This window comes from Ranitomeya variabilis, chromosome 5 (genome assembly GCF_051348905.1).
Source record: "Ranitomeya variabilis isolate aRanVar5 chromosome 5, aRanVar5.hap1, whole genome shotgun sequence".
NCBI classification, from domain to species: domain Eukaryota; kingdom Metazoa; phylum Chordata; class Amphibia; order Anura; family Dendrobatidae; genus Ranitomeya; species Ranitomeya variabilis.
The window spans coordinates 657272330-657288998 of NC_135236.1; the positions used below are offsets into that span (position 1 = coordinate 657272330).

The following is a 16669-nucleotide window of genomic DNA, read 5'->3' on the forward strand; positions in this document are numbered from 1 at the left end:
GACCTTTCAAACTGTCACCCATGTAGTTGGAACTGGACTATATTTAATGGGCTAAATTGGACCGAAGTTGTAGTTTAAGTTCCTTGCCATGGTATATGATCCAGGTTCTACTTCTCTGTAGGCTTTTCCTAGGGGAAAGAGAGCAACCAGTATAAGTATCCAAAACCTACACCCACTTTGGTTGCCACTCTTTTTTTAGCCCTGGTAAGGGCAAAGGACCTAAGCCGTCGTTGAAGCTCCTTGACCCAGTTTGTAACCCACCAAACTAAGGATCCTCCTTCATCAAATGTTTCTCCTGGGTGTAAGTGTAGAGTCAATAAGTACTATGTGACTTCCATGATTGTTTCAGTCCTCCTTGTCTAGAATATTTTTCTTTAAATATTATTTTCTCATTTGTGAGGTGCAATTTTTGTGCCCATTCACGTGCCCAACATTTACATAGACAACACATTCGCTGAGTGTTTCTATGACCACACAACGTGTGACGTATTTGTCCTGACACCATTTGCCTTAAATAATTGTGCTTCATCTGTAGATTTGTCCTAACAGTGCAAAATGTCACTGATTGAAAAAAAGGCTGTAGGCTCTTGTCAGAAGAATCTAGATAAACATTTCTAGCATTGCCTGAAGGCCTTATACCAACATTCTTAGTAGCCTGAATGAATGGCATGTGAGCCATCCCGCACATCATATGACCCCCGGTCAGCTGCAGTCAGCATATTCTCACATTGTATAATCGTTTTCATGCATGAAAATTTAATTTTTCACAGAAAAAAATCTTAAAAACTCCAGTTTTAACCACAAACTTAATACCAGGAAAACATTCCTCTATGGGAATGTGTTTATAGATCTATGTGTAGAAGACCTTATGTGGGAGAATCACGCAGAAAAATGTACTAATTTGGAGGAACGTGGTCCAAACCTTTGATGATGTGTGGCCTCCTAATGAACGTTCAGGACCATTAAAATACCTTCTGAGTTGGAATTAGGCTGCTTAACATACCCTGATCTTTTCGGCACATGTGTTTTAGGATGGATTGATCGGGAAGTATTAGCCATACCATCGGTTGGCCTAAAGCAATAATTGCTTACTTTTTCAGAAATAGTGAGAATCTGAGAATCAAACCATAAAGTGCCCTCCAAACATTTTTCACCTAGCCCCATCTTATTTATATGGGGCGGGCCACCAGATAGGCAATTTGACTAAATACAGACCCCCCAAATACCTAAAAAAAATACAGACTTCAACCGAGACCCATCTAAAAAAAAAAATCGCAGGCCTCAGACTAGACCTCTTCAATCCAGACCTCCAGAAGAGACATCTGAATGAATACAGATCTCAACTAATACCCATCAAAAAAAAATGCAGACCCCAGTCTAGACCCTCTACATACAGACCCCAAGACCAGATCCTATAAACAAATGCAAACCCCAGACCAGAACCCATAAAAAATAGAATCCTTATTCCCGTAATAAATTTATAGCCTTTAAATTAATGCAGACCTCCAAAACGGATCCCTAAACAACTTACGACCTGAGGCCAGACCCCTTAAGCAAAAGCTGCAAGTTACGCCACTGTAAGTCTTAAAGCTAGATCTTAGCTCATTTTTAGATTTCCCCAAGAGTAAAGGCCCCGTCACACATAGCGATTTACCAACGATCACGACCAGCGATACGACCTGGCCGTGATCGTTGGTAAGTCGCTGTGTGGTCGCTGGGGAGCTGTCACACAGACAGCTCTCTCCAGCGACCAACGATCAGGGGAACGACTTCGGCATCGTTGAAACTGTCTTCAACGATGCCGAAGTCCCCCTGCAGTACCCGGGTAACCAGGGTAAACATCGGGTTACTAAGCGCAGGGCCGCGCTTAGTAACCCGATGTTTTCCCTGGTTACCAAAAAAAACAAACAGTACATACTCGCCTTTCGGTGTCCGTCAGGTCCCTTGCCGTCTGCTTCCTGCTCTGACTGAGCCGCTGTACAGTGAGAGCAGAGCGCAGCGGTGACGTCACTGCTGTGCTCTGCTCTCACTGTACGGCCGGATCTCAGTCAGAGCAGGAAGCAGACGGCAAGGGACCTGACGGACATCAGAAGGCGAGTATGTATTGTTTGTTTTTTTTGGTAACCAGGGTAAACATCGGGTTACTAAGCGCGGCCCTGCGCTTAGTAACCCGATGTTTACCCTGGTTACCAGTGAAGACATCGCTGGATCGGTGTCACACACACCGATTCAGCGATGTCAGCGGGACCTCAACGACCAAAAAACGGCCCAGGCCATTCCGACACGACCAGCGATCTCGCAGCAGGGGCCTGATCGCTGGTACGTGTCACACATAGCGAGATCGCTATGGAGGTCGCTGTTGCGTCACAAAACTTGTGACTCAGCAGCGATCTCGCTAGCGATCTCGCTATGTGAGACGGGGGCTTAAAGCTGATGGCAGTAGGTGGGGGTTCTCAGCTGTTGTAGCTGGGGGCCATGACATTTGTTGACACTCACAGCTCATTAGGGGGCCAGTAAAATTGTGATCTCAATTCTATGGAAAGTTGCTCCATGTGTAAGGAACGTTTCCTGTAGAATCACTCAGGACATCAGACCTTACACTGAGCTTTTTGAGAATTGGCTTAATATGTTCCATTTCTAAAAAAGAAAAAATAATAAGAAAGTAATTTTCTCCATGTGGGTAATCCGTACGCCAGGTTGTCTCTCAATATGATGGAAGAACCTGCAGAAATTCTATGAGCTGTTAATGGAGAGCAGTTTCTTCCACATATGGTAATTGGCAGCAATGGATGAAATGAAGACGCATGGGCGTAGCTGTAACGGATTGGGGGTACTAGTCACATCGGGGTCCCTGGAAGTAGACAATCTACTATTAGCCATTAAGACACCAGAGGGACTAATGGTTTTAGCGCCCAAGGCAATGGTTTCAGACTACATCCCACCCGAGGTTCATTTTAGTAACTCCCAGATGGGCAGTTATTTATTTTATTACCCCCTCTAGGGTACCCATGATAGACCCATTTTTAAATTTTTCTCTCTAAATCATGACATTGTGCCCCTGCTTTATTTATTCCTTAGGCAGCTGCCTACTCTGCCTACTTCCTGGTTCGGTACTACCAGTTTTTTAAATGGCACCTGTCATAGACTTCACACTACAACTACATTCCCCTGGAATGACACTTTTTTACCATCCTGGATCCACCTCTGTTCCTGCTATCTGATATTGTCTGCAGCTCTGACATCACGTTGACAGTGCTGCTGCCAATCACTAAGCTCAGCGGCTATCCCTGTGTAGACGAAAAGCTTCACTCAGAGAGGCTGAGCTCAGTGATTGGCTACATCGCTGTCAGCGTCATGTCAGCAATATCAGATACAGGGATCAAAGATGGAAACTCGGTGCTGGGTCATAGGTCACTGAGTAAAGCCTCTGGGACTTTCAAAAAGGGGACAACCCCTTTAAATAGAATTACTAGCTGATGAATATTATTATTAAAATGGCTTTATAATAAAAAAAAAAACCCTACATTTTCCGATTCCTCAATTGTCCCGTCTCGCTGCTTACATGGTTCCTGCTGTTTTTTTCTTTTTGGTCAGGTGTCGGCAAACTGCCCTAATAACCACCATTAATTAGCTAAGCATTTTCAGCCAATTTTGTGTCAGGACAGGATCAGGAAGAAAAGACCAGCAAGAACTAGGTCATTGCTGGACCAGGACTTGCGGACGATGGTTGAGGATGTCTAGTGCTTCGCCATTTTGAGACCTTTTAGGACTGATTTTCAACCACTACAAATTTTTCCCAATTTTCCTTGAAGAAAGCCACCATGTTTTTATAGGTTTTTTTGCCTTTCTTCCCATATTTTATTAATGTATGAACTGTGATTGCTGTCAGCTGTTACTTTACGCTTTTTTAAATTGCCTTCAAAAGAAATTTGTGGCCACCGGATACGTCCCGGTTTACGGAGAACGTCAACTACGATTGGAAATGTTGAATGTCGCATAGTTTCTCAAGTATAAGAAAACGTTTTCGGCAAGTTTTCTTTTGAAAGTTTCAAAAGCTTTTTTTCTTTGCCAAAGTTAGCTGAAGTCCAATCTAATATCCAGATGTTAACGAAGGTGGAAATCACTTGGCCACAGTTCAGGATTCGTTTGATGTGAATGTTCAAAGTATGTAATAGTCCAAACAAACCACCTATTAGAAATTAACTACCAAATTTTGGTTTTATAATTAACAGTAAAATATATCCTATAGGTCTCTCAAAATGTTACAAGAAAATGGCTGGGGTAAGCTTAAAGGGATTTCTATGGCTTAAAGGTTCTGGGCACCTTTAGAAGAATGGGCTATACTTACAGGACAGATATGAGAATATTACTTACTACTCTTACCTAATCCATTAATTACCATTAGATTATGATAAACTTGCTCTTACTATAAAAAGAAAAAATAATCTGAAAAATAAATTAAAAATCAGTGCTATGCTTCTCTTTGTTACCAAAAGTGTTCACGTCTGGTATCGGCACCAGGTAAGCCTGGGCATTTGGTAAGGTTCTGTGGGCTAAGTGGTCCAAGAAAGATTGGGTAAACAAACAGTGCTCTCATAAAGTCAATGGCCCACTGGGGCGGACAAGGGTCCTCACACACTTAGAGCTGGCTCACCGAGGGGACATCCATTTTTCCTTCCCACTGATCACATCAGATCGCATCAATCTCTAGCTGGGAGCAAGCCTACTGCAATAAGAGGAAGACAAACACATCGTAGAAAAGTCAACCGAAATGGGCAGTTTCAACCATAATTCAGCTGCCTCGGCAAAACAAGTGATTGTTCGTTTAGACTGATGGATGACCAACGAATGTTCATTATCGCTCAAAAGACGAATCGAGCATTTAGGATTTTTTTCTGGCTAAAAAAATCCAACTCTGCCGATACAGTCAAAGATGTTTTTCTCCTGCCAACAAACGACCGTTCATACGGCCGAAGAAGGACGGATCGTTGCGTTTTTTATTTGTCTCATGAATCCTTTCTCGTTGCTTTGGTACAATCGGAAAATATCAATCTAACTTCTCCATTTGAGCAATTAGTTGGTCTCTAAAATAAAAGTTAAAATGGATGAGATGAAGGCTAATGGACTGATCAGATCACATCAATTTCTAGCTGAGAGGAAGCTTGCTGGAGTAAGAACCCTTCCTTCTCATTTTGGTGCAGTGGAAGACCAGGGATCTTAGGATCTCACCTTCACCCTGTAGCTAAATCATTTTGATCTCCAGCTCAAATGAATGAGATGAGAAGCTAATGGATCGATCAATGAGATCACATCAATATCCAGCTGGGAGGAAGCTTGCTGGAGTAAGAACCCTTCCTCCCTATTTTGGAGCAATGGGAGACTAACTATTTTAGCTCTATTCCACTTCCCAATCATTTGATCTCTAAAATCAAAGCTTAAATTGATGAGATGAGATGAAAGGTTAATGGACCGATCATATCAGGTCACATTGATTTCTAACTGGGAGGAAGCTTGTTGGAGTCAGAACCCTTCTTTCCTGTTTTGGTGTTACGAGAGGTTCTTGGGACCTTAGCTCCACTCCATTGCCAAATCACTTTGATCTCCAGCTTAAATGGATGAGATGAGAAGCTAATGGACTCATCACATAAGATCACGTCAATTTCTAGCTGGGGGAAACGTCCCTATTTTGGTGCATCGGGAGCTCTACTCTTGCCGAATCACTCTTATCTCCACCTAAATTGGATGATGAGATGAGAAGTTAATGGCCTTCTATGTTCTTTGCCAAATTTCTGCTCGCCTCTTTAAGGCACCTTCAGACAGAACGTCTTACTGACAGACAAGTACTGAAAATAGGTTTTTATACTATTTAATTTTTTTAATCTAATTATTTTTTAGGTTTTACATCCCTTTAAAAAACATTAACGATTCCCTAACCTGACAAGCTTGCCAACAACTGCACCTGGGAATCCGGGAGTGAACAAAGTATGAAGTCTGAGAGCTTCTCAGCCATACCATGGATCTCTTTCACTATGTAAAACGTAATGTGGCTGTCACACTATCTGTCTTGCCGCTTCTCTTGAAATGTTTTCTTCTGTACATACAGTATGTAGGTCGTTATTTTAGCTCTGTTCTGCACTGTGTCATTTTTCCTGAAAAGCATTAAAAGCTCATTATATCACATTATCCTACGGTACTGGTGGAAACAAGAACCTTTTGGAGGGTGGCTCCAGCTACAGCTGTATCTGGATTGAACTTGCCCTCTAAAGACGCTGACAATCCTGACACAAAACAGTTTTTCAGTCTAGAAGACCAGTTTTCTTACCCAACCCTTCATGAAATTCTGAGTTATTGCCATGCTCCTGGGTTCGAACCCTTGAGTCTTTGTTTTTTGGTTGGCTTCTCTATCCGCCAAGCCAAAGCAGACACAGCAGACGTTGTTACAATCATTGTCAGTTACTTCTGTCTATGATGAATAGTATTAAAGGATTTTCTATAAGTTTTTAAAGTTATTACTAAAGGAACACTGCTCAAATAGGAAAGCATGAGCACCCATCCATCTGTCATCTCAAGTATCTGCTGCACCTAATCTCCGTACTCATCAGTCACAGGCCAAATATGTGCAAAATACTGCCATAACATGACCATACCATATATTACCACCCCATAGTGACCAAATAATACCACATACAAGTGACAAATGCCACCACACCATGACCATATCATATATTACCACCACATTGTGACCAAATAATACCACTTACAAGTGACAAATGCCACCACACCATGACCATATCACATATTACCACCACATTGTGACCAAATAATATCACATACAAGTGACAAATACCACCACAACATGACCAAACCATACATTACACCACATAATACTACATATAAAGGATGAATACCACCACACCATGACCTGACCATATATTACCACCACATAGTGAATGAATAATACCACATAGAAGGGATAAATACCACAAAACCATAAATGAACCACATATTACCACCACATAGTAACCGAATAATACCACATACAAAGGACAAATACCGCCACATCATGACCAGACCATGTATTACCACCACATAGTGACTGACTGGAAAATTGTATCTTCAAAAGTAAATTATATTACAGCAGTAATAATGTCCCCCAATTGGCCCCTACAGTAATTATGTCCCCCACTTGACACCATAAAGCAGTAATCTATGTTTCTCACTCTGGCCCCCATGCAGTAATTACGTCACTCATCCTGGCCCCTATCTGTAATAATGTTCCCCGTTCTGTAATAATTTTCTCAGTCTTGGACCCCTTCTGTAATAATGTTGCCCATCTTGGAGTCCTTTGTGTAATAATGTCCCTCATCCTGGCCCCTTTATTTAATGTCTCCGTCCTGTGCCCCTTCCTGTAATAATCTCCCCCATCTTGACCCCATTATGTAATAATGTGCCCCATCCTGGTCTCCATATGTCCCCCATCCTGGTCTCCATGCTTCTCATCCTGGGCCCCATATGTCATCCATCCCAGTCACCATATGTCTCATTCCACTCCCCATGTGTCCCCCATTCAGGTCCCTATATGTCCATCATCCAGGTCCCTATATGTCCCTCATCCAGGTCCGCCTATGTCATTCATCATGGTCCCTATATGTTCCTCTTCCTGGCCCCCTGTGTCCCATATCCAGAACCCCTTATGTCCCCTATATTGTGCTCTACTGCAAGAAAAGAAAAAAATATTCTTCTTTCCTATCCGTGGTCCAGCAGTGTCCTTTTCCTGCTTCATTGATGGTGCCAGGAGCACCGGCGTCAGCTGCCAGTCTCCGATAGGCCGGCAACTATTTTAATTATTATGATGCAGGCAGGGCATCTATCAATTGAATGTGTGTCCGAGGACGGCGGGCTCCCAGAACTGGATCAGGGCACTGCTTCTTGATGGTTCTCAGAACTAGCTGTAATTTTAATAATTGATTCCCCCAAACCGGTGGGAATCGGCCGAATCTCACAGCTGCTTATACTTATTCAATTGTTGGCCAAGCATGTCAAAAATTGGCACTTATCAAAAGTGTAGTTTGTAGTCTTATTTTATTCCTGCTGTTCCCCTGATTACTCCTTTTTTAGTTTTTCTAAAATCCGTCATACGGTTCCAGAGATATGGGGCATTTTATTTAGTGCTAATTTTTATGGTCTGTAGTGAGGGGGCGTGGCTCACATTTTTCTGTGGGCGTGTGCATAGGCTGCTTTGCATTCTTACCCTGTGAGCCACGCCCCCGTAGGACAAGACCCTAAAACGTAGTGCTAAATAAAAAGGCCAATATCTCTTGAACCGTATGGTGGATTTAAACAAAACAAAAAAAGGAATACTCAGGGGAACAGTGAGAATAAAATAAGAGCAAAAACTGGCCACTTTTGAACTTGTAACGGTCCCCTTTAAATCAACAGAGCTTCAATGGGCTATCATAACCCTATTTGGAGGTGACTTTGGGATCAGTCACCTCTCTTTGGGGGCAGTTCTGAATTAGTTATTAAACAATTAGATCTTATTGATAAGTCTTGTGTGCATGTACTGTATGTTGGGCCCCTAGCATTTCATTCCAGTACTTTTTGTATCCATAATTGATCAGTGAAGTAACATATATAATTTTGTACAATTTTTTAATGTTGTGGGTTTTTTCCGTAAATTTTTTGTCAATCTGGACATGACGCTTATTCTGTAAAAAGACTGGAGCCCACAGAGGATTACTGTCCGCAACATTAGCATCTGATAATAACTTTTCCAGAACTACAACAAAGCAGAAGATTAATCAATCTGAGACATAAATCTCAAATTCTTTTCCGTGTCCTAATTGTTCGCGAGCTTAAATGGATGTCAAGTCTTCAAATGACTTTCGGCGATGAGAAAACATTTCCACTAAACTGCACCACAGGAACCTAGTAAATAATTTAAGAACTATATTCAGCGCACGGATGTATAGAAATCATTTTGAATTTTGTAGTCCATTAAACAAACTATTAAGTATTTTTTACTTTTCGAAAAGAACTATAAAAGCAGTTGCGTTTCGAAAGATTTTAAAGGGATTCTTCACCCAAATCGACAAAGCATAATGTGTGGGTATAATGTTGGTAGGAGATACAGAAAGACCTAGAAAAAAAAGCACACAAAGTAGGAATTCAAGATTTTTCCCAACCCCAATGTAAATTTGTGGGGCGGTCTACAGATGTTGTTTTAGGCAGTCTGGATTCTGCCAATAGTGTAGTGGATACACTCTCTTTGGACAGGAAAGCTTTTGAGACTTTAGGGATCCAGAAACGTCCTCTTAGCCAAATTTTAGAGGTTTCACCTACACCGGCCGAACCCATCGATGTAGATGGGTTCAGCCGACAGTCTAATGTGTTTGGGGGTCCCCAGACAGTTGCCAAAATATATTGTTGAGGTCATAAAAGTTTGGAATTCCCATTTTCAGACTACAAATCCTTCTTTTCGCAGCAAGATAAGTCACCAGCGGTGTCTGGCATCAGCTCCCTGGTATGCGAGAGTCTGACTAGATAGCTAGTCCATCGTTTGTCCAATAGCTTTGCTATTATAGAGACCGCTTTTCAGGATGTGCTACATACCCTGGGGGGTACACGATCATCAGTCCTTAAATCCTCATTGGAGGGCAGAAATACAGTGAACGACAACTCTGTTATAAACCTGGAGTCAAATAGTAAACCAAAGATAATGAGCAGGACTCAGTTCTGCCTCTCCGCGCAGCGATCTCTGCACATAGCACAGAGCATGTTCACATCGGTCTCAGATTGACCTCCACGATCACTAGAATGGGGATTCATTAGTTGTTGAAGGGAGTGACGATCCATCCTGAGTTCTGCTGCTTTATTCAAATATTATGGGAGTAATGGAAACAGTCGAGTGGAAACTCCTAATCCAAGGATCCTGTGTAAAAATTCCCTGTTAACCTACAAATATATATTCTTTGTCCATGAAGCCTTTTAAAGCTTAGGTACATAGGTACATCCCTAGTTTGCCTGCAAAATGTTTAGGTTCTTGGAAAAAACATTATACGATACCGTATAAGTTAGAAGTCCGGACACTCACAGTTCCGCTTTGTTCCACTCTGTATTATTTCTAGAATCATGACCCAAAAATATAAATTATTAACTTTAGTATGAACCTCCCAAGTTTTAACTTTTCATCTCTCCTCATTGTCTATCAAGTACAAAATGTGAAGACCAAGGCAACGATCTATGTTATTCTTACCGGACAGGTAACCACAGAGTGGTCCCGAGTGAGGCAGTAATGCATTATTATGGTAAGTTTCACGGTCACACCCTAGCACTACATTATCCCGTTATGGTTGGTGATGACGTCAACTCCATCTGCCGTAGAACGTGTGTACGTCATCTCCGTAGCTAAGAGCACATCATGTATAAATGAGATGCAATCTGGGAGAGCTTTCGTTTCTATGTGAAATTCTTGGAATCTTAACTTGTTGAATTAAAACTCGAGATAGTATTGAATTTGTAGAATAGTCCAGACATGCTGTTGATGGGCCAGTTTATGTTGTGTCTGTGGTTGGAGGTGCTTACAGCTCAGATATCTCACCAACAATTGGTTTTGTTGAGGTGTCGACCTATAGCTGGCCATAGATGGCTGTCGACCAAATGATGTTTCGGCTAATCATTCCGCCAACAGTTATCTCGACTGACAGTTGACACCCATAAGCAGGAGCCCTCCTTTGGCCGAGCATTCCTGTTCTTTATGAGCAGGCCACTGGCTGAAATGTTGGCTGGTGGCCTATCACTTTTCTAATGTGTACAGGGGCCTTATGTCCAGGTTCATGTCCAGGTTCACCCCAAAGATCTTTTACTAATTTCATCTTTTGCAATCTATGGCCATGATGTGACATAATTTTTGAGTCGGTTGGTGGTTTCATAGAGCGTAGATGACATGGGATGAAATCTTGATCTGGACGATCCAGATAGGACAATGTTGGGCCAATCTACAAGACATTATTTCATTATCTAGTAACCCATTAGTTTCTGTGAAGTAAACTGTAGTATTGGAGCATACTACCACAGTTGGTTCATTTGTTTATGAAGTCAACATTGTGGCCTACACCTTAAAAAGACTTGATGAAACAATATTACCTTATTGGCCTAAACTACATGGAAGATCTTTTCAGAATTATAAATGGTCAATCATGGTGGACACACAACTGTTGATAAATATTTAAGAGTGTTCTACTGATCACCTTTGTCATTACGATTGTGGAACAAAGTTCCAAAAACAAAGTTCTTAACATGGCTATGGCACCGAAGATCAGGTTGTAGCTTAGTCTTGTGTACTCCAACCTTTGGTTCTCCTGATACTTACTACAACTAGTTGGTGTCATAGTTTTAGCTTGGGAGATCTCTAAATACCGGTACATAATTTTTTTCCCAAAACGTTGATTATGGGACGTACAAGCAGAATAAAAAGTAAAGGAGGCCATTTTATTACCCTTGCCCTCACACAACAAAGTCCACCTCCGCACTTCAGATCCAGCGATTTACATGTGTTACATAAATGTTTTTAGAAGAAAAAAAATTAGCTATGAAACTATTTTCTGAAATCTAAACATGGACACTGAGAAAATATTGCTCTAAAAAATGAGAACCACCTGTCAAAACAGCAGAGAATCGCCACAATTAGCTCAGGAGGAATCTAAAACGCTTCAGTATCCTGTGTAAAAGCTATAGCTATAAGCTATATTCCTAGTATTCTTAGATGTAAAATGACAACGAGCATAGTAAACAAGTCTTCTGGTGACCCGAAATTTTACAAAGCCTGAAAACATAGCTTCAATAGTCTTCGTTTTTTGTGTATGTGTTTTTTCTTTTTTGTTTTTTTATGTGGCACAGAATTCTACCCTGCGGATCTCTTGGAATGGAATTGTGACATGCTTCAACATATCCCATATTATCGAGGTACATTTCTAGGAAAAAATAGGTTTCCTCTCGTAGGCACCACTTTCTGCCATATAAATAAAACTAAGAGTGAATTTATCTTTGGCTTAGAGTTTTCATCATTAGTATTCACACGTTATCTCATGGAATTGAAGTGCTGATTTTTGGGGCACATGTTTATGATACAAGATGCTGGCAAATCTTTGGCCCCATTTCTTAATAACACATTCATACCTCCTTGTGTCATGGTCTGAGATTCTCCGATCAGTCACGGATCTGCTATTCCGAACTTCACAGCCCCATGCATGTCTTCGAGGCTGTCAAGTTTGGGTCAGGAGACCCACAAATGGTCTATCCATCATGGCCGTTACTCAGACCGTGACACACGGATGAGGGCATAAGTCACATTCCTTCACACAAGGTTCCTCAAATGAAAAGCCCGCCACAATAGCTGGTTTCCAGGTGGTTTCAGGCAGGTTCAGAGAGGGCTGTGAAATTAGCTAATTTTTTTAGGCATCCCATTATCTTGTGACATTTCAGGAGAATTGACAAGTATGTATGTGGTGCACTGCAGAAGGTCTCAGCGGTTGGCCTTGCAGACCAGTGGCCACCTTCCCCTGCCTTAATGGTGCCACCTGGATTATTTATTATTATTATCATTATTATTATTATTTATATAGCACCATTAACTCCATGGTGCTGTACATGAGAAGGGGTTACATCAAAAAACAAATATCACTTACAGTAAACAAAACTAACAATGACAAACTGATACAGAGGGGCGAGGACCCTGCCCTCGTGGGCTTACATTCTACTGGATTGTGGGGAAGGAGACAGTAGGTCGAAGGTTGCAGTAGCTCCGATGGTGTTGAGGTGGCCGTGTGGTCTTTACAGGCTGTAAGCTTCTTTGAAGAGGTGGGTTTTCAGGTTTCTTTTGAAGGATCCAAATGTGGTGGATAACCCGACATGTTGGGGCACAGAATTCCAGAGGATGGGGGATATTTGGGAGAAGTCTTGGAGGCAGTTGGGTGAGGAGCGAATAAGCGTGGAGGAGAGGAGGAGGTCTTGGGAGGACCGGAGATTACGTGAGGGAAGATATTGAGAGATTAGTTTGGAAATATACGGAGGAGAAAGGTTATGGATGGCTTTGTAGGTCAGTGTTAGTAGTTTAAACTGGATACGCTGGGAAATTGGGAGCCAGTGAAAGGATTTGCAAAGAGGGGAAGCAAGAGTGTAGCGAGAAGAGAGATTAATTAGTTGGGCAGCAGAGTTAAGGATGGACTAGAGTGGTGCGAGAGTGTTAGCAGGTAGGCCACAGAGGAGTATGTTGCAGTAGTCGGGGCGGGAGATGATTAGGGCATGCACAAGCATTTTGGTAGAGTGAGGGTGGAGGAAAGGACGGATTGTGGAAATATTTTTGAGCTGGAGGCGACAGGAGGTGGCGAGAGCTTGGATGTGCGGTTTGAAGGACAGAGCAGAGTCAAGGGTTACTCAGAGGCAGCGGATTTTTGGGACAGGGGAAAGTGTGATTTCATTTATTGTTTGTGATAGATAGATCAGGTAGGGAAGATGTGCGAGATGGAGGAAAGATAATTAGTTCAGATTTGTCCACATTGAGTTTGAGGAAGCGAGAGGAGAAGAAGGAGGATATGGCTGATAGACACTCTGGGATTCTGGAGAGCAGAGAGGTGACATCTGGGCCAGAGAGGTAGATCTGAGTGTCATCAGCATATAGATGGTACTGGAAGCCATAGGACCTTATGAGTTGTCCCAGGCTGAGTGTATAGATTGAGAAGAGTAAGGATCTGGGTGTTGATAACTCCGAACTTCCTGTTGAGAGTTGCGGGTGTTATTTTTTATTTGCACTTCTCCGTTGAGGTGAAGCTTGGCGCTGTAGCAGTCTACTAGCATCCTCTCTGGTGTTTGGAGGACATCCGAGTTTCTCTCTGAGTCTACTCAAGCTAAGTGTCACCCTTGTTTTGTTTATCGTATCTGTCTTTAGCGGTAGTAATGATTGACTAGCACTCATCCTGTCCATCCTGGTGCAGCGCTTATCGCCAGAGTCAGGCAGGGATTAGGTATCCTGCTCAGCGATAGGTTGCGAAACCTATATAGGGACGATAGGGCAGACAAGGTGACGTTAGATCTGTCTAGGTGTCTCCACTTCCCCCTTCCTTAGTGTTTGGTTCCCTTTCCCGTGTCCCTTCATGATGTACTTAGTCTCCCTTCACTCTGCGTGGCGTTTACTTACGGGTTTAATTACACCACAATATTGCCACCCCATGAGCACTTGTGTTGCTATATGGTCTCTCCATGAGCATGGACGTAACTATGGTGTGTGCAGGGTTGTAGTCACACCTGGGCCCTTTAGCCTAAGGGTGTGTTAGTTTGAGGACCTGTTGGAGATTTTGCTTCAAGCCTCAGTCCATGAGGCACCACGTCCTTTCATAGAAGCGATGTCAAAGTGGGGCTTCATGTAAAATCAAAGACATTCATCTGTAGATTATGGTCATATAGCGTAGTATTATTAATTCATACATCATGGGCCCATAATGAGGACTCATTTCTTTGATTTGGTTCTCTACTTATAGGAAAATCTGATGTACTTTTAGGTCAAATTTATGTAGAAATATGGAAATTTTTGAAGGGTTCACAAACTTTTGAACACTGTTGTAAATGTAATTGCCATCTGGTATGAATGATCATATGCATCTAGTATGATAATTTATGAACACTTGATATCAAAATGATTCAGAACCAACTTTAACTGAAAATTCCGTCCATTTTATTTTGTAGAATTTGCTTGTTTCCTTTTTTGATCGTTGTCATGTCATCGTGACATTTATCTGGAATCTAAAGAGCTTTTTTTATTTCCAGTAAATGGATAAAAAATGTGCAAAGCTGTTCACATTATGGTAAATTATCTAGTTTTATGGGAAATGTGAGCCACAAAATGGACGTTTTATTATTTGGAAGAAAATCGTAATTTTTTTTTCTTTATATTCATGATTTTTTTAAAAACTCTTATAGAGTTGTGTGTGCCTTTCTGAAATATAGAGAATCTTTTCTAACAATTGGTGGTCCCATCGGTGGGACCTCTATGACACCCCACGAATTCTCAGAATTTGCCTACCAGTGATGAGACATTTAAAGGGGTATTTCCATCTCCAAGCTCCTATCCCAATATGTAGTAGGTGTAATAATAATGATATTACCAAATGCCTCCAATTAAAAATGTAGTATAGTTCTTCTGATTCGCTATGTCTCTTTCCTCATGTGCAGGTATTGCAGGACCTTAAGTATCCATGGTTACGACCACTGATATAGAGACAGCTTATTGCTAATGGTCGTAACCATGGATACCTAAGGTTCTGCAATACCTGCACATAAGGAAAGAGATATAGCGAATCAGAAAAACTATACTACATTTCTAATTGGAGGTAATTGCTAATATTATTAATTTTACACCTAATTCATATTGGGATAAGATCTTGGAGATGAGAATACCTCTTAATGTTTTCTGTAGCCTGTAATATTAGGGTTTTTTTTTTGTTATATTTTATCAGTGATGTGAAATTTTGAATATTTCAGACAGTTTTATGCTGTGTTCATTGATATTTGCCACTGAATGGTGGCGTTTTAGCACAGCATAGCACTATTATTTCAGAATTATAGCTTTCTACTTTAAAAAAAAAAAAACCGGCAGGTTTCGCCCACACGTCGTTTTTCAGGGGCCGAGGATGAAGGCTGGTAAGAAGTGGCTCATAGGGCACCCATTTTAGAGCCACGGAATACTGATGGGGCCACTGGACCAAGGTCATGCTAATGGATCCTCTCATATCTACTGTATATATTACAGATGTTGAGAAACAGAATGATCAGGCAGCTGGATTTCAACATGCCCGATCCTTTTGTCTTTGAGGTAGACAAGCAATAGCTGATATATGGCCACATCGTAAAGGCTGATAAAGGGGTATAATAGATTAAATATAACTCCACAGAAGATGAGGATAAGATGAAATTTGACATTTTTATGTCATTTACAAAGGTGTTAATTATTTTCTAGTAGCTGGGAAATGTTTGCCACTTTCTTTTGACATGAGCGGTTTGTTTTGTCATTTATATACGGTAATTAGTTTGTGGTTTAGATAACAATTGTGGTTGTATTTTTCATGCCTTTTATATGACCATCTGTTTTTGTATTTTTTTTTGTATTATTTTTATTTATTTTTTTTTTTTGGGGGGGGGGGGAGGGCGCATGTTAGGATTTTGCGTAGACGTAGATTTACTTTCAGTGGTCAAGTGGCCTGATCCTAGCGCAACTCGGGTATCGATGCCTTTATACCTCTTGCAAATAATTAATGTTTTCAAAGCGTTGATGATGTCATCAGATATCTATCATATGCATGAGGACAAATTCTCCTTGTACTTTCATATGTGAAATACATTTGTGTGTGTAAAGGGCGGTATTTTAGCACATTTTTAATACTATTCCATAGTATTTCTATTATTAAAGTTATTATCCCTATTTTGTACATTTTTTTTAGGGAGAAATAAGGCTATTTTCATTTTAACTCCCCTAGAAGTAAATGTACAGAGCCTTTTGTTGGCTTATCACATCGTTTATGCATCTCGGTTTTGGAAGCATATCCGCTCCTGCAAGCATGGGATGTCCTGACACCAATATAGAGACAGTATTGGGATACAACAATCCAATTAACAATTA

The 16669-nt window shown here is 41.3% G+C and overlaps 1 protein-coding gene across 2 annotated transcripts in view; it reads left to right on the plus strand.

The window, feature by feature from the left end:
• The window catches only part of ABTB3 (ankyrin repeat and BTB domain containing 3), a 195651-nt gene that overhangs the window by 31855 nt on the left and 147127 nt on the right, over nucleotides 1-16669 (plus strand). The window lies entirely within an intron of this gene.